The following is a 19,060-nucleotide window of genomic DNA, read 5'->3' as shown; positions in this document are numbered from 1 at the left end:
CTTTTTCTTCCCTCTAATAGAAAGAGAGAGCGCCTGCGGCATGTCAAATTGTCAGGTGGATGATTATTTTTGTTGCACTGCAGATCATGATCATTATTGGGGGCTTTGCTGTTGCTTGCTTGGAGGGTGGAGGGCACTGATGCTTTTTTGGGGAGGGGATGAGGGAGGGCTGTTGCTTTGCTGCTGCCTGTGCATGGGAGGGGGGAGTTGGGAGGAGCTTTAGGGTTCTAACATTTTAATTGCCACTCATTCTTTGGGGCACTCTTTTGTTTTTGTGGATGTCTGCTTAGAACAAGAATTTCAGGATGTATGTTGTATATATTTCTCTGATAAAAATGGACTATTGAACTATTGAGTGGAGATGTGGGATGGCCATCAGACCTGCTGTGCAGATCATCTCGTCTCCCTCAGTCGTGATGCAGGATTTCAACATGTCGATGACGTCTTTCCTCCCACAGATGCTTCTTGACCTACTGACTTCTTCCAGCAGATTGTTCACTGCTCCACCATTAAACTTCTCACACCCATCCTCAGATATTTTCGACATTGGTTAAATTTAAGTTAGTTCACTCTTGTCACACATACCAATATACTGTGTTTTACACGCCACTTCATCACAACAGTGTATTGAGGTAGTACAAGGGAGAGTCAATAACAGGATGTAAATGAGATGTAAATTAACCTGTTAGTTATAGAGAAAGTGCATGCAGGTAGACAATAAAGTGCAAGGCCATAATGACACATACAAAGTGCTGGAGGAACCGGATAAGTGAGGCACCATCTATGGAGGGGAATAAACAGCTGATGCTTCAGGCTGAGACCTTCACCAGGAAGTGCCTCCAGAATTTTGTGTGTCCTCATTACGGATCAGAGGTGGAGAGGATCAGTATCTTCAAGTTATTTGGCTTTTTCATATCAGAGGATGTGTCCTGGGACCAGCACACAAGTCCCATCACAAAGAAGGCATGACAATGCACCAACTTTCTTAGAAGTTTGCATAGTTTTGGAATGTCGTCTAAAACTTTGACAAACTTCTACAGATGTATAGTGGAGAGTATCCTGACTGCGTGCATCATGGCCTGGAAAGGGAAAGTCTGCAGAAAGTGGTGGATACAGACCAGTCCAACACAGAGCACATTTACATGGAGCGCTCCCACAAATAAAAAACAGCATCCGTTATAAAGGCCTCCCACCATTCAGGCCATGCTCTCTTCCTGCTACTACCATTGGGTAGAGGATACAAGAGCCTTAGGTCCCACACCACCAAGTTCAGGAGGTTATTACCCTTCAGCCATCGGCTGCTGAACCAACCAGAATAACTTCACTCACCTCAACTCTGAGCTGATTCCACAACTTACAGACTCACTTTCAAGGACTTATGTTCTCAAATTTATTTGTTTTGTATTTATTATTTGTACAATTTTAGAAAATTTGGACATTGGTTATTTGTTGATCTTTGTTTATATATAGTTCTTCATAAATGTTATAGCATTCCTTTATTTTCCTGTAAGAAAATTAATCTTAAAATAGTACATGGTGACATACAGTATATACACACGTTGATAATAAATTTACTTTGAACTGTGACTTGAAATACTTCCTGGGTAGGACAGGATCTTGTGGTGAGCCCTTAACCACAGATAAATGAGTCATCTATTGGGATGATTTATTGTGAGCCAAATTCAGATAAATAGGAAGTAATATTCTTCACACTGTCTTACTGAGCAGTTTGAGGACACCAGCAGGTCACTCGAGATAGAGTGGGGGCTCATGACAGAATGAGTCCCATATCACCAGGTGTAGGAACAACTACTTCCCTTCAACCATTCAGTTCCTGACTACCAAAACCCTAATTACTACAGTTTAGCAGCAGAATGACTACCTTGATCACTTTGTACTCGTAAACTTTTTTGTTCTAATTATGTTCTTTTAAAAATTGTGTGTTAATTTATGATTTTCTGCTTAAATAAAGCCATGTGCTTGTAATGCTGCTTAAAGAAGTTTCTCATTGCACCAGCGCATATGACCATAAACTCCACTTTAACTTTGGCTTTAATCATCCTCACCTATCAGGAAAATCAGTCTTTCCTCCAGTGGCCCTATGTACATTTTCTGCTGCCTCGGGAAATCAGCCAACATAATCAGGACCTCTCCCACCCTCTTTTCTCCTCCCCCCCCCCTCAGTCATCAAGCAGAAGGTACATAAGGCTCAAAAATGTACCACCGGGCTCAAGACCAGCTTCTATTCTGCTGTTATAAGACTCTTGATCTCTCAATCTACCTCATCACAACCCTTGCCCCTTGTCTACCAGCTCTGCACTTTTTCTGTAACTGGGATAGTATATTCCAAATTCGGCTTTTGTTTCCTTTTGTACTACCTTGATGTACTTGTGTAAGAAATGATCTGCCTGCATATCAGGTAAACAAAGCTTTTCACTGTACCTTGGTACAAATGACAATTATAGATCAATTACCAATGACCAAGTAACTCATTTTCTTGACATAGCCTGAAAAGCATATTGATTAAGAGCAGTGTTTCTGGGGTGAACACTTACTGTATTTTGATAACAGAAGGTATCAGTGTCCGGAGAGTTTGCATTGTGTTTCCAGTTGGACTAGGTGCTCAGGGAAGGTTGTGCAATATTTCCATTAGTGACTTCTTCCAGGGACAGTTTAATTTCTTTTCCAGTAGGAATCAGCACCTAAGGCACTATTTACAGTAGGAGTTTGTGACCAGGGAGAGCTTAATATTGGTTATTTGGTGCCAGTGTCTGGGGACAGTTGTGCTTTAAAGAGCATTACAAACTGCGGTTTCTAGAAACCTGAAATGTATGCTGGGGGCAGCCTGTATCTGTGGGTTAATCTTGTGGTTTGATATTCTTGTTCCCAGTAGCTTTTTGTCTTCTGAATGAATTTTATTTTATTTCCATTCGGAGTCAATGTCTTGGAAGAGTTGGGTATTGTTTTCAGTAGATGCGACGGAGAGTATCCTTGTAAAGCCAATAAGTGTTAGTCTATGAGTATTGCATTGGTTGCAGAAAACAAAAAAAATTGCAGATATTGGTCATTGAAGCGAATAGTTGCTGTAAATATTCAGTAGATCCGTCAGTTAACATTTCAGATCAATCACCTACCTCCTTAGAAACTGAAGCCATGTGCTATTGTATATCCAGTGGGTGTCGGTGTCCAGGGAGAATATGAAGGTGTCAGTTTAAAGGAGAAGCACAAGGGAATGTTGGATTGGTTAACCATGGGTGTATCCCACTGATTCTGGAATGATGACCTGGGTCTGGGGTCTGGGGAGCGCTCACGGGTTCCAGTGTCAGAAGGAGGTACTGCCAATGCTACACAGGTCCCAAGCAGGTGGCGGATTCGCTGGGCACTGCACACAGGCTCCGGCAGGGGGCGGTGTTGGCAGGAAGTGCCCTACCTGCCTATGGTGGCCCGGGCCGCCTGGCGGCGCAGTCGCGGTCCCCGGACCGTTTGTCCGAGTTCAGTGTTTCCCGGGGAGGTTGAGGCTGGCACCGGAGCCGTATCTTGTGATCGATTAACGCGTCTCTGTTGCCGAAGGAAATTGGTCCTGGGCCTGAGGTAGGTGTGCGGGAACCGGGCTACGACAGGGGTGGTGAGAGGGGCCGGGGGAGAGTCGCAAAACTGGCGGACGTGGGGGAACGCCAACCCGGCAGCGGCCCCTACTGCAGACAAAGGTAGAGCGGGGAACAAAGGAGGCGGCACCGGGCCCGAGGAGTGGACGGGTCTGGGGGTGAGGAATGGAGAGGGCCCGGACGAGATGGAGGTGGCGGGGTGGTTTTTACAGTAAACTATTCAATAATTTGACAGGCGAGTACCAGTCCTGAGATCGCAAGAAGGTCGACGGTTAACCCCTCTCTCCCCCATTACACTCCCTGGCGAATTCCACTCTGCTCTACCACCTTTCCCTAACCACCCCGGCGCCTTCCACTCCCACCTCAGTCCTCCCTCCCGCCACCCCGCAACCCTTCTCCCTCACCTTTCCCACAGTTCAACTGCCCCTCTCTGTCAAACACCCCTCCCGACTACTCCCTTCCCCCACCCCCGTCCGGCTCTCTCCCCCCGCCCCCATTCCTCCCCCTGTCTGCCTCGCCCACCCCCCCATCCCGGTGACTTCTACCCCCACTTCAGTGCTCCATCCCGCCACCCCGCGCACTCACCCTCCCTCATCTTCTCCAAAGTCCAACTACCCACCCTCACCTGACTCCACCCACCCCCCCCCCCGTTGTCCGGCTTCCACTCCTACCCGGCCCCCCCCCCCACCCCCGGTACAGCTTCCCCTTCCACTCTCCCCCCGTCCCGCTCCCCCACTCTCCCCCCCCGTCCCGCTCCCCCACTCTCCCCCCCGTCCCGCTCCCCCACTCTCCCCCCCGTCCCGCTCCCCCACTCTCCCCCCCCGTCCCGCTCCCCCACTCTCCCCCCCGTCCCGCTCCCCCACTCTCCCCCCCCGTCCCGCTCCCCCACTCTCCCCCCCGTCCCGCTCCCCCACTCTCCCCCCCCGTCCCGCTCCCCCACTCTCCCCCCCGTCCCGCTCCCCCACTCTCCCCCCCGTCCCGCTCCCCCACTCTCCCCCCCCGTCCCGCTCCCCCACTCTCCCCCCCCGTCCCGCTCCCCCACTCTCCCCCCGTCCCGCTCCCCCACTCTGCCCGTCCTGCTCCTGTCCTGCGGGAAAGTTGAGCTGCGAGAGCTAACAAATGCGCCGTGACTGAACAGCAGAGCTGACTGGAAGGGCCAAATGGTGCTCCTGTGTCGTATAGTTTTATGATGTGTTGCATGTGTTTTGGACTTAATCTGCTGATATAGTGGCATTCTGGTTTCTTTTCAAGTATTTATATAGTGTAGCATATGTAGTACCAGAAAGTCATTACATCTGTTGATGTGAATATTTCAGGTATTATACTGGTGAGTGAATTTTCATTGATTCTGTCCATGCTATGTCCTTGGGGCACTTCAAATGACATGCAATTCATTTTTGAATTGTAGTCATTATTGTAGCGTAGAAGTTGCATCTGTCTGTGTAGCAGGAGCATCCTACAATGAGATTACCAGATATGGTGTTTCATTGTTTGCTGAAGATGAATAAATTTCTTTTTTGAATACTGCAGTAGGCTTTTTAATGTTTATCTGGTACTTTGAAGACTCATCTCAATAATGGTTCTTCAGAGGAATAGACTTCTTCAGGCCTAGATCAGGTTCTAAAAAACCAGTAATAACAACCAAGTGTTCTACTTAAATAACAAGCTATTTTGTGTCTACATTTGACTTTGATATCCTGGTTGAGAATCATAGGCAGAAAATAATAATTTACAAGTAGCTTACAGTCTAGAGAATTGCTACTGGATAACTCAATTTGTACTCTATCTCTCTTTTGACTCTTTAAATCTCTGTTAACCTCAACATGAGGGCTGACAGTTGATTCCTTGATTTTAGGAAGGTGTGAAAATGTTGTGCTCTGTAATATCTGAAGATCATTATTTTACATTGTTCCCAATGGACTTTAGCAGCATCCTCATATCAGTTAATGTCTTATTTGTATGCCTTACATAACCAAAACTGCGATTCTCTGTTTAAAGGACCTCGGAGTCAGCTTTAATATGACCAGCATATATTTGCACAAGCAGTTTAATGCAGTACATGATAAATATAGAAAGCAACTGAATTACTGAAAATATTAAACAATTAAAGTTAAAATAAGTGCAAAAACAGAAGTAAAACAAAGTAATGAGGTAGTGTTCAAGGGCTCAATGTCCATTTAGAGATGGCAGAAGGGAAGAAGCTGGCATCGTGTTGAAATGTCAAAATTGGGCTACAAATTGTTTGGCATTGGATGTCACTAGAACAGAACTCGTTAAAGAACTTGGAGACCAAATAAACCCATTGATGCCATGGTGCACGCAACGTTGACTGGATTCAAGCTTCTAAATCTTGACGTACAATAAAATGAGAGTTTTCTTCATTAGTCATATGTAAATACATGTAGGCACAAATGCAAAAGAACAACTTGTGGCATTACAACCACGTAGTATATAAACAGTTTTCTTAACTAAAACAAGTTATTGGAATTCTTTTACAAGAAGGAACACAATTAGAACAAAAAGTCTGCTTTTTTCCTACAAACTGGTCCAAGTTGTCCATGTTCTAAACGGTAGTAGTTGGGGTTTTCAGGAACTGAATGGTTGAAGGGAAGTAGCTGCCAGTGGATAATACTATTCCTACAAATTGGATAATGCTTTCTTGATCGTTGTACAAGAGAGTTTTGACAAGAGTAAGCTCTGTCAAAGGAATGAACTGAGTTCTTTCAAGAGATTGAACTGAGAATTCAGTGCTGCACAACAAATGTATGCAGTTGCCATTGACCATGACTTTGGGTTATATTTGCATTGGCCACTAGTGTTAATGTTTGTTGAAGTTGTGACCTGTTGGTTGATGACAGATGCAAAGATCTTTACTTATGACATGATCATAAGAAAAATAGCAAAAGAAACTGATCAATCAGTAATCATAGAAGCTAAACTGAGAGATAACTACATGTTTACAAGTATTTCCATCAAATTTCACAGGCAATCTTGCAAGGTGTTAATTTTAAAAACAAAATTTTTTTTTAAAATGTGTGTTATGGACTTGCCTGTTTAAACCCAGAATAGGTGTCCTGCCGAAGGGTTTCGGCCCGAAACGTCGACTGTACTTTTTTTCCATAGATGCTGCCCGGCTTGTTGAGTTCCTCCAGCGTTTCGTGTGTGTTGCTCATGTTTATTTTGTGTATTGTGTGCATATTGTTGACTTCTGTCTGACACGTGGTCAGATGTAGGTCCCATGGTAAGACAGATAGATTGCTAATTATTAGCTTTCCCTTTTTCTTAGCTGTTTTCATTATCAATTATTTATGTCAACTTCTTAGACTTGATAGTTTACCTTCATTTAAGTCAGAGTTGATTTGCCTGCCATTTGAACTGATAGTTAAGGTTTGCAATAAAGTCTATATAGGTATTGCATGTTAGTTTCATTACAAAGTGGTAAAAATCTGTAAACATTTTAGAAAAACTGAAGTTCAGAACTTTTGTACAGCAGGAGATTCTATCTAAAATCCGATGAACCAGGTAATTTGCAAAATTGTAGCCGATGATTCTGTGCTTATTTTTGCATTCTGGTCCATTGTTGGCTTTTGAAATGAAGAGAAATCAAAAGGATGCAAGACAACTTTGCTTTCTACAGGGTAATCACTTGATTATCTGACTCCAGTGATGATCAATGACTTTCAATAGGCCTGAGTCTCTGGGAAGCCTGGATTTCTGCCTAGGGTCACGTCATCGATGTGGGTGGGCGTTTATAAGATTTACCTATCATGCCTTTCCTTTCTGGCATTCAGGGAGCTGCACCAAATATGGCAGAAAATCAAACTTGTTCCAATATCCTTAACCCTTGGCTAGCCTTGTGACATTTAGTATTTCTGTTATATTCCTGTGATTCTAAGAACTTTTTAGGTTTTAATGTTTAGTGATTCAAGGGAAATTTTCGCTGTACTAACGTTCTCTTGACACTGAGATTACACAGAATTATGTTGGCACACATGGCATTCTGTGCCCGTAAATCATTTGGCAATTTTTTTTATTGGTCTACAATACTATGGTGCCCTGTATTAATATAGCATCTTGATTCTAGAGCAAACTACCGTTCAGCTTAAATCAAGTATTATTATATCAATCAACTTCTTTCGTGCTTATCTGGCACACTTGGAACAACTTATCAAAACCATAGAATGGTTAAGAAGGTGAATGATGTATTGGCCTTAGTCAGTGGGATTGACTTCAAGAATTGAGAGGTAATGTTGCAGCTCTGTAAAAGCCTGGTTAGAACACACATGAAATATTGTGTTCAGTTCTGGTCGCCTCAATATAGGAAGGATGTAGAAGCTTCAGAGAAGGTGCAGAAGAGATCTACCAGGATTCTTCTTATCTTATGAGGATAGACAAGATGATAAGCGGCATAGATCAAGTAGATGTCTGACTTTTTCCCAGGCTAATATGAGGGGGCATAATTTTAACATTATTTGAGGAAAGTATAAAAGGGGTGTCAGAGGTAAGTTTCTTACACAGGGTGGTGGTAGAGGCAGATACATTAGGGATATTTAAGAAATTCTTTGGCACATGGTTGATAGAAAAATTGAGGGCTATGTAGGAGGGAAGAGTTAGATTGATCTTAAAGTAGGTTAAGAGGTTGGCACAACATTGTGGCTGAAGGGTCTGCACTGTGTGTAATAAACCAACCAAGCCATACGTCTTTGGAATATGGGAAGAAACCAGAGCACCTGGAGGAAACTTGTGTGGTCGAAGGGAAAACAAACTCCTTACAAACAGTGGCAGGAATTGAACCTGGTTGTTGGCCGTGTATTTACGTTATACTACCGATTTCACTACCATGTTATAGAGTCATCAAACCGTACAGCACAAACAGGCCTTTCGGCCCATCTAGTCCATGCTGAGCCATTTAAACTACCCACTCTATTCACTTGCCTGAACCATAACCCTTCATACTCCTACCATCCATGTACCTCTACAAACTTCTCTTAAACATTGAAAATGAGCTTGCATGCACCACTTGTGCTGGCAGCTCAATCCACATCCTCATGACCCTCACAGTGAAGAAGTTTCCCCTCATGTTCCCCTTAAAGTTCCCCTTTCAGCCTTAACCCATGACCTCTAGTAGTCCCACCCAACCTCAGTGGAAAAAGCCTGCTTACATTTACCCTATCTATACCATTCAGTCTTCTACATTCGAAGGAATAAAGTCCTAACCTGTTCTAGCTGCTTATCTCCTAACTTGTCCTCTTAACTGTGCCCATTCAGTTGCTTAAAACGGACTGAGTTTTCAACAGCTGGGGCAGAAATCCAGGTTTAACATTTGATTAAGCTTACAATTTGTCAAGTGCAATGAGTCCCTAAATCTGAAGGTTCATGACACTTTCGATAAATATGTAGCTGATAATGGTATAGAAACACAACTTCTTGAGGTAAGTGAAATTCTGCTGCAGCGGTCACCAAAACAAAAGGCTCAAAGTAATAACTATAACTATGCAGAAAATCTCATCACAACAGAAGCCATCAAAGCAGCTTTGTAACGTTCTGAGAATCTAGAGCTGAATAAATAGAAATCCTTCTTAGAATGTTACAAATAGGCTGTCCAGATGTGCCAGCCTGCTCCAAATTCAATACAGCATGAGGGTACACAGGAGATCATACCTATTGCTATTGGGGAATGCAATGCATTATACTCCCAGGCACGTGGCTCCCTGTTGGTATCAGGGTATATGGCTATAAGGTTCCTGCTCGGACAGCTGTACACAAAGAAGTTACGAGAATAATTCAGAATATGTAGTCCAAATCTGTGGATTTGTTGCTGGTTTAAGAGTATTTGAGGGAAGTGGAGTATCTGATGGGACTAAGTAGAATAGGCAGAAGGGCCTATTTCTGTCCTGTTGTCCTCTATGACTATGCATTAAGGACCTGGAGTTCCTGCTGATATCAGGGTACACAGTGGAGGAGTTCCTGCCAACATCAGGAACACGGAGAAATGGAGCCTTTGTCGGAAAGGCAAGCAGGAGCAGTCAGGAGAGGAGCCTTGCTCTTGGAGAGCATGAGTAGCCAACAGCATTGGGGTTGGGGTGGGGGGAGAAGCCATGATGGGAAATTGGGAGGGGAGGGAAGGGACAGGGACCCAGGGATGGGTGGATTGATGGTGGGACAAAGCAGAGAAGGGTGGTGAGGGAGGGGCCAGATAAAGATGTATGTCCAAAGTCATGTAACTCTGTATGAAGCTAGAGTGCATGTATGTGCTTAGCGTAAATGTGTATATAAAGTCTGAACAACAGAGTGCATTATAAACATCCTGATGCTCCTTGTCATTGTACCAAGATATCATTTGTCAAGTCACTGCGATAGCTGGTGTACAACAGCGTCTCATATTTAAAGAATCCACCCACAAGCATCTTTTACTCCTCGGAACTGGCGTGGAGACAAATCATCCTTAACCAGCAGGGATAATCCGAGAAGAGTATCTGAGTACACAGTGGAGATGAGCTACCATTAAAGGTATTATGTATCCAGTGTGCATACCAAATAGGTGAAGACAGAAAAAACCTCTCAAGACAAAGGTCAGAGGCAGCACGGTTGCACAGCAGTTAGAGTGATGCTATTACAACACAGGCGGCCCAGGTTCAATACCAGCCAGTGTCTGTAAGGAGTAAATATGTTCTTCCCTTGACCATGTAGGCTTCCTCCAGGTGGACGGGCCTGTTATTGTACTAGTTCTCTAAATAAAATCAAATTTCCAACGCCTTTGGAATGGATGTTTTCAGCAACAGTAGGGAGAGAAACAGGAATCGGGTGATAGTTTTGAACATGACAAGATATTTATTGAGAGAACTCCAATGGGCAATGTTTCCTTTCAGTGTTAAATGGACAAATCTGCAAGTGTGAATATTTATCAATTCACATTGTTTTTAAGGAATGATGGTGTGAAATGAACATTGCCAGATTAATAAGACAAATGTGCTGAACCCAGTATTTGTGATTCTGTATGGGAAGCTTTGGCTGCACTGCTGTTTAATAAATTATAAATTCAGTGACACATGTTCATACTGTTTTTCCAGCCTTACCTGACCCCCATGCTCATGGGATAGCTGGATTCTTTCTCAACAGTTTAGAATTCATCTTTACCATCTGGTCCCCTAAGCAAGCAGTTCCTGCTATTATGGCTGTGCCAAGATCTCTGTAGTGCGCCTGTGGACCTACTTGTAGCTAGGCTGTCTGTTCAGTTGAAAAAAATTGTATATTACATTTTCCTATAGTTTTATTCTGCAACTTTTTTATAGTGTCATTCTGGTTTGCCATCCTATCGGTGTCAGTCCAGTCATGTTTTCCATTAAATTCTTTCGATTTGATTCCTAAAACCCCACGCCTATCTTTCTGCCCTTATACATGATGTGCACTTCTCTGTTTCCCTTCCTGCTACCCTCACTTACCACTTCACTTTCATTCAATGTTATAACTGCTGAGAACTTTGCACTGTTCCAATGGTGGTTTCTCGCTTGTCCCAATTTTAATTTACCATTGGTAACCATGTCTTCAGCTGCCCAATTTCCTTCCAAAATCTATGTCTACCTCTTCACCTTAAAACCAATCATTTTACCCAAGATTTTGGTCAGTTGTCATAATATTGTGTGTGGGGTAGACAGGAGGTGGGAGTGATAAGAGAAGGGGGAAGAAGCCAAGGGATTGTCTGAAGAAGAGTGAGGACATGAGGGAGACAGAGGAAGAGGTGATCAGCAAAATCAACTGAGTCCATTCAAGATTCTGTTTTGTTTATCATACAGGAAGTGCTTTGCATTAGCAACCAACACCCAGTGGTGTGCTGGGATCAGCCCACAAGTATCATCACCCATTCTAGTGCCAACACAGCATGCCTACAGTGCTCGGCAGAACATAACAAACAACACGACAACAGCAGCAAAAGAAGCCCAGTTCCTCCCTCCCCCCCACAAATAAACCAAAGAAAGCTTTTGTAACACTGCTTGAAAGTTATCAGGGATTTGTGTACTAAATGTAAATGTTACATAAACTTTGTGCAGTGGAACTCGACAATGGAAATGAGTCCAGAGTTAAGAATAAGCATAGTATCGATGATATATGTAACATGTTATAAAGCTTTTGGTAGAGAAATTTGGCAAGTGAGTTGTAGTTATTCTCAGACTGTCACTGTTTCCCATGCATGCTGCAAGGTTTGAATGTACTGTGTGGAAACCTAATATCAATGGCCAGGAGTTGTATCATCAGAGTGAATCACAGTTGAAGTTGTACTTGATTTATTTTGGAATGGCTGTTTCCTTTGACTGGGAGTTGTGGCATTAATGGCTCATGGTTATATTTATTGAATAATTTTATAGTTGGCCAGGTTGTTTTTGTGGAGTACTTATATATTACATTTCCAAATGTTCATCAAAATAGCTATGATGCGAGCAAATTAAATTGCAGAAAAGGGCTATTCAGTTCATTCTGCCTGCTGATTGAAATCACATCCCATTTAGTTCTGCTCCTACTCTTTTCTCAAAGCTCTTCAGTTTTTCTTTAAGATGTTTATCGTTGGGGTTTGAATTTTGGTGTAAAATTTCCAAATAGGACTTCTGAAATGTTACTTTTATTTTTTCATAAATTCTCTACAGGCTTGTAAACCCTATATGATTGGCTTTTACGTTTTCCTTTCAGAATGCTACATGTGAAATCTTTCCCTGTATAGAGTGCTGTCAGTTAATTGGGACAGTCGCCAATTAATCAGTTGATTAATCGGGTTAATCAGTCCTGAAGAAGGGTCTTGGCCCGAAACGTCGGCTGTTTATTCACATCCATAGTTGCTGCCTGATTTTCAGAGTTCCTCCAGCATTTGTGTGTGTGTGTGTGTTGCCTTGGATTTCCAGCATCTGCAGAATTTCTTGTGTTCATGATTAGCTGCTTTGGGAGAATTCTTAAGGAACAAAAAGTAATCAAAAAAAATAGCTGGGATTTCCCTTTGTTTATTTGGGACACTATGCCACTTAATTGAGACAGCAGATTGTTGGTGAGTAGTTTCTAACTACCGTCAGTCGCATGCACTTGTGTGGCCGTTAGATACTATACCCTGCTTACAGCACAAAGTTTTTAAATGGTGTCAGTTGTGTGTGCTTGTGTTCGAAAGCAGTGATTTTTGTAACTGATAGTTGGCACTTCCAAATAACGAATTTCTGAATCCAAAAAAGTACATTTGATCCTTTATACAAAACCAGCAAAGACGAACGACTTTACAGCAATTTAAAAAAACCTAACAAAATTAAATTAGTGATATAACGGTCTAATAATGATCTCGGTGATACGAAGTGTATAATAGCGTAAGTGAGCGCTTCAGTAAGTGTAATTAACATATTTAATCAAAGTTGGTGATCTAGTTCATGTAATTAAATGCAGTTAGCGATCAACACAGTACCATTCCTCGTGGCTCACCCCTGTAAGCTAGACCAGACTAAACTAAGACAAAGCGGGAATGCGTAACTGTACTCATTTGCTTCTACTACACCTCAACCCACGTGACAAATCACCATAATAAATGCGCCACAATGTATAATACAGACAGAAAATAGATACATGGCTTCTCTGACAGAAAATAGATACATGGCTCCTACGTCAACATTATTTGATTTCAAATCACAGAACAGCTTCACTATAGAATTTGTAGATTGTGTGCCTAGGCATAATCATATCAGCCAAGGTCAATTATTTCAGTTAAATTGTGTTTGCAGAGACCAAATGTTGATGTATATCATTGATGGATTTAATAAACCAAAATTAACCCATTTTATTGGACTTATTAAAGACTAGAAAAAATGTCAGGCGAAAACAAAGTTTTAAAACTAAACAATTCAATCCTATCTCTAAATTTCATCTTGTAAGTTAAAATTGAATCTGATTTCAGCACTGTTGCAGGCAATGGAAACCAAATTATCCTCACTGTTTAGGAATATTTTTTCCCATCATCTCCCCAGTTTTTTAGCTGTTCCCCCCCCCCACCCACCCCAGTACCTTAAAGAGTGAGAGGTTTTAACCCTGTCACTTCCTTTCAATGGTGATAGGCTGAACCCTGAGTGAGAGACTTGTTTAAGGTTGTTGTAGTTGGGGATGGTAATAGGGACAACCTCCCACTACGTATTAAATGCTCCCGATGGTGTGTGCCTCAAATAGCTCTGACAACCAAGTCCAGCTCCTGGCTTTCACATGTGGCTTAGCCTGTAAGCCTGGTGGAACAGTTCCTGTTGATAGTAGAAGGGGCAAAGGCAGGTTACTGGCGCCTTAAAACCGGGTTGCTTCAGGCAGGTGGGCCCATCAGCAATGGCTGGCAGCTCGTCTAAGAGAAGGAAAACTGATCTCAAACCTCCGCTGTTTTGCAGCTATGGGGAAGGCTTATGGATAAACCCTGAGGGGAAAAATCCTGAGATGGAGTCCCTAAGGCAGTTCTACATTGAATTCAACGCTTACTGGCAACTCCTGAGGTGCTGCTGGTACCAAATTGTATCGGTCTGCCGTTCCTTTGGGTTTGTCAGATGTGTGGAGAGGAGGAGCTTGGTACATGGGCAATAGATTGCTCTCCATATTGTACAATATGGGTTTGTGCATCCAGATAGATAGGATGCATTATCCATGGTCGACCTTGACTGATAGACGCCTCATTCACTCACAGAGCAAGTTCAATCCTGTATATTAAATTAATAAGATTCAGCAACAGGTGTAGGAGACCTTGCTGTTCAAGCCTCCTTTAGCATTCATTAAGGTCGTGGCCTGCCTTCTACTTCTATGCCGTTTTTCTGCAGTGTCCCCACATGAGCCCGTAAATCACCTTGTTGAATGAATTCTCTAATAGCAGTTCCAGCACCCTTTGTGCTAAAGAATTCCAAAAATTCACCAAGTAAAGAAATTTCTCCACATCTCCTAAATATCATTTTCCTTTTTCCGAGACGGTGACCCTTGGTTCAAAACTCCTCAGTCAGAGAAGTCACCCAGCCTGTAAGAACTTTGTAAGCTCAAGGTCTCCTCTCATTCTTACAAACTATAGAGAACAAGCCTAGCCTACGAAATCTCTCCTTTTGTGACATGCTTTCCATCCTGGAATCAGCCTATGAAATCTTTGTTGAGCTTGCTGTCTGGCAAGTGTATTAGTCCGTGAACCAGTAGGGTTGGTCGGTACCATCTGATGGGAATAATGCTCATAGTGATTTTTGGCAAGGTATACATCTCTTGAGTTAGAAAATATGTGATAGCTTTGCACCAGTGGTAGCTTTATGTGTGCATTTTATAACACTACCCAAAAATAAAGCATTTCTGAAAAGTGCCCAATATAAAGTACAACATATATATTCAACCAAGTGGGATTTTGTCATCAGTGATCCCTCAACATTGAAATTTGTCACAATGATAGCTGAGTTCAAGCACTTTTCATCAAATATTGTTATAAAATTCTACATTGAAAACTATGTCGTTGGTGGCACTCGCCATATGAACATCAGTACGGCAGAAAATGTTACCCCACTCCCCCAAAAGGTAAAAATAATCCTCATTTGGAGAGATTTCTGGAATTTTATCAATGTCATGATGTTTTCCATATTGTATCAAATCAAAACAATCTTGAGCTTTTGTCATAGCATATAGAATTACAGTACAATAATTCAAATGTGAGGTTCCACACGGCCATAATTTAGGCCCCATTTTTGGTTGTAAAATGAATATATTTAAACAAAGACTGCTTTTCATACTTTGTTTTCCTTACTTTCATAACCTATTAATAAGCATAATAGTTTTCCAAGTCTTCCCCATCTTCCACATCTTCATCTGAACTTTCCACACTCTCTGAGGTAGATGCCTGGTTCTCACAGTCTGCCAGTCTACACATGTCACTACACCTGAGACCATTTGCAACACACATACATCTTGGGAGTGAACATTTTTTTGGACAGTTACAGGTCAGTAGATCCAGGACGGCATCGGATGCTGGCTGGCCTTCCATCCAGTGCACCACAGACTGTTCAGCTTCCTCTTCTCTCTCCATCTTCCATCCTCTGCCAACAGGGCTTGGCGCTTGTGGATCCTTCTCCAAACGTTTTCTCCATATACCAGCCTGGTAGTTGGCTCACTGTGCATGTTTTGTTAAGCAGTCCTTGCATGGTGGGAGTTGATGACTTTCGATTTCACCTTTTTTGGCACAGAAAAGGTGATAATTGGGCTCATTGACCTTGGTGGTCAATGCTTTTGGGGGCATACAGGAGATATGTAAATGCCTCCAGTTTGTCCATCAGTTCTGGGGAGAGGTCCAATTCCTGACCCAACTCTTAAGAATGTGTCCTGAGTTTCCCTTGGTCAGAAGTTTTAGGGCACTTGTCTTCCCTTTGCCTACAAAAGCGCTTAGTGTCACATCCTGTATATACGTGCAATGCAATGAGAGCCCTACAAACCCCTATGCCAACAGTGGCAGCAACCTTCCTGATGTCTACAAGCCTTGTATGGGTTCTAGTGCCACACTTCTGGAACAATGGGGACTCAATCTTGTCACAAAATGCTAAAGACATGATAAAGACATCTGTGTCTTCTGAGCAGATCACTACAGTTTGGTATCCCTCTCTTGTGGCATGGGCAGCGTGGAGAAGTAGGCGGCCATCTGCTGCTGCTTGTTGACACTGAAGAGCAGACACCTCACTGTCTTGAGATGTGATTTTGTAACATTTGTCATTCACAGTTGCATACAGAATCTTCTTCTGTAGCTTTGCTCTGTACTCCGCCTTGCTCCATTCATGGACTTATGAAGCTAATGAGACTATTTTTGTTACTGACTTTGGTTAGGAAGCTCCTCCACTGCCTCACCATCTGTGTGCCTGTGATACCTTGCAACTCATGACCGGTCTCTTCACCCCGTAGAGATCTTTCACTATTCTTGATAGAGTTCTCCTTGTATGTGTCAAACACAACATCTATTCTACTACTCTGACTGCCTTCCCTCAGAGCCATACCCAGAATTGTTCTCTGAAAGTAATTTGATCACCTTTCACTCTTTGGACCAAGTTCATTCCATCAACCACTGTAGCAGAGTTTCCTGGGAGTTGCTCTTCTGCTACATTTTTCTGCAAGGTTGTGGCTTAAGTAGCTTTATTTGTCTTTTTCAGCAATCCTTCTGGTGTGGACAGGGCCCAGGGCAATGGTCCAAGGGGATGAGAAAGGATATCCTCCATACGTAGATTGCGCCCTTGTGCCATCACAATGGCAAGCATTTAAGGATTGCATGGATGAACTATAACAATTGTTCATCCCAGTTTGGCAAAAGAATAAATCAAGGAAGGTAGTGCACCAGTGGCTGACAAGAGAAATTAGGGATGGTATCAATTCCAAAGAAGAAGCATACAAATTAGCCAGAAAAAGTGGCTCACCTGAGGACTGGGAGAAATTCAGAGTTCAGCAGAGGAGGGCAAAGGGCTTAGTTAGGAAGGGGAAAAAAGATTATGAGAGAAAACTGGCAGGGAACATAAAAACTGACTGTAAAAGCTTTTATAGATATGTAAAAAGGAAAAGACTGGTAAAGACAAATGTAGGTCCCCTACAGACAGAAACAGGTGAATTGATTATGGGGAGCAAGGACATGGCAGACCAATTGAATAATTACTTTGGTTCTATCTTCACTAAGGAGGACATAAATAATCTTCCAGAAATAGTAGGGGACAGAGGGTCTAGTGAAATGGAGGAACTGAGCGAAATACATGTTAGTAGGGAAGTGGTGTTGGGTAAATTGAAGGGATTAAGGGCAGATAAATCCCCAGGGCCAGATGGTCTGCATCCCAGAGTGCTTAAGGAAGTAGCCCAAGAAATAGTGGATGCATTAGTGATAATTTTTCAAAACTCGTTAGATTCTGGACTAGTTCCTGAGGATTGGAGGGTGGCTAATGTAACCCCACTTTTTAAAAAAGGAGGGAGAGAGAAACCGGGGAATTATAGACCGGTTAGCCTAACGTCGGTGGTGGGGAAACTGCTGGAGTCAGTTATCAAAGATGGGATAACAGCACATTTGGAAAGCGATGAAATGATCGGACAAAGTCAGCATGGATTTGTGAAAGGAAAATCATGTCTGACGAATCTCATAGAATTTTTTGAGGATGTAACTAGTAGAGTGGATAGGAGAGAACCAGTGGATGTGGTATATTTGGATTTTCAAAAGGCTTTTGACAAGGTCCCAGCAGATTAGTGTGCAAACTTAAAGCACACGGTATTGGGGGTAAGGTATTGATGTGGATAGAGAATTGGTTAGCAGACAGGAAGCAAAGAGTGGGAATAAACGGGACCTTTTCAGAATGGCAGGCAGTGACTAGTGGGGTACCGCAAGGCTCAGTGCTGGGACCCCAGTTGTTTACAATATATATTAATGACTTGGATGAGGGAATTAAATGCAGCATCTCCAAGTTTGCGGATGACACGAAGCTGGGCAGCAGTGTTAGCTGTGAGGAGGATGCTAAGAGGATGCAGGGTGACTTGGATAGGTTGGGTGAGTGGGCAAATTCATGGCAGATGCAATTTAATGTGGATAAATGTGAAGTTATCCACTTTGGTGGCAAAAATAGGAAAACAGATTATTATCTGAATGGTGGCCGATTAGGAAAAGGGGAGGAGCAACGAGACCTGGGTGTCATTATACACCAGTCATTGAAAGTGGGCATGCAAGTACAGCAGGCGGTGAAAAAGGCGAATGGTATGCTGGCATTTATAGCGAGAGGATTCGAGTACAGGAGCAGGGAGGTACTACTGCAGTTGTACAAGGCCTTGGTGAGACCACACCTGGAGTATTGTGTGCAGTTTTGGTCCCCTAATCTGAGGAAAGACATCCTTGCCATAGAGGGAGTGCAAAGAAGGTTCACCAGATTGATTCCTGGGATGGCAGGACTTTCATATGAAGAAAGACTGGATGAACTGGGCTTGTACTCGGTGGAATTTAGAAGATTGATGGGGGGATCTGATTGAAACGTATAAAATCCTAAAGGGATTGGACAGGCTAGATGCAGGAAGATTGTTCCCAATGTTGGGGAAGTCCAGAACGAGGGGTCACAGTTTGAGGATAAAGGGGAAGCCTTTTAGGACCGAGATTAGGAAAAACTTCTTCACACAGAGAGTGGTGAATCTGTGGAATTCTCTGCCACAGGAAACAGTTGAGGCCAGTTCATTGGCTATATTTAAGAGGGAGTTAGATATGGCCCTTGTGGCTATGGGGATCAGGGGGTATGGAGGGAAGGCTGGTGCAGGGTTCTGAGTTGGACGATCAGCCATGATCATAATAAATGGCGGTGCAGGCTCGAAGGGCCGAATGGCCTACTCCACCTATTTTCTATGTTTCTATGATGCGTCCAAACAAAGACCTGTCTGCTTTCAAGGTGATCGCCCTCCCATTTGATTTCACTTCCCTCATCTTACACATATCACTGAATGGT

At 43.0% G+C, this 19,060-nt stretch overlaps 1 protein-coding gene across 4 annotated transcripts in view; it reads left to right on the top strand.

Moving 5' to 3' along the window:
* Window positions 1-19,060, top strand: part of rad54l2 (RAD54 like 2) — a 227,155-nt gene that overhangs the window by 29,258 nt on the left and 178,837 nt on the right. Inside the window, exon 1 of one of the 4 annotated variants that reach the window (XM_063067815.1) lies at window positions 3,467-3,591. The exons of 1 other annotated variant lie outside the window; for it this stretch is intronic. The gene's annotated coding sequence lies outside the window, so the exon portion shown is untranslated. Of the gene's footprint in view, window positions 1-3,466; window positions 3,592-19,060 lie in introns of those variants that run through there. 2 more of the 4 variants (XM_063067817.1, XM_063067814.1) reach the window with 2 other exon arrangements.

The sequence above is a fragment of the Mobula hypostoma genome, chromosome 15 (assembly GCF_963921235.1).
Source record: "Mobula hypostoma chromosome 15, sMobHyp1.1, whole genome shotgun sequence".
NCBI classification, from domain to species: domain Eukaryota; kingdom Metazoa; phylum Chordata; class Chondrichthyes; order Myliobatiformes; family Myliobatidae; genus Mobula; species Mobula hypostoma.
Note: the sequence above shows the minus strand (reverse complement) of the source record. Positions and strands in the feature narration are given on the sequence as shown.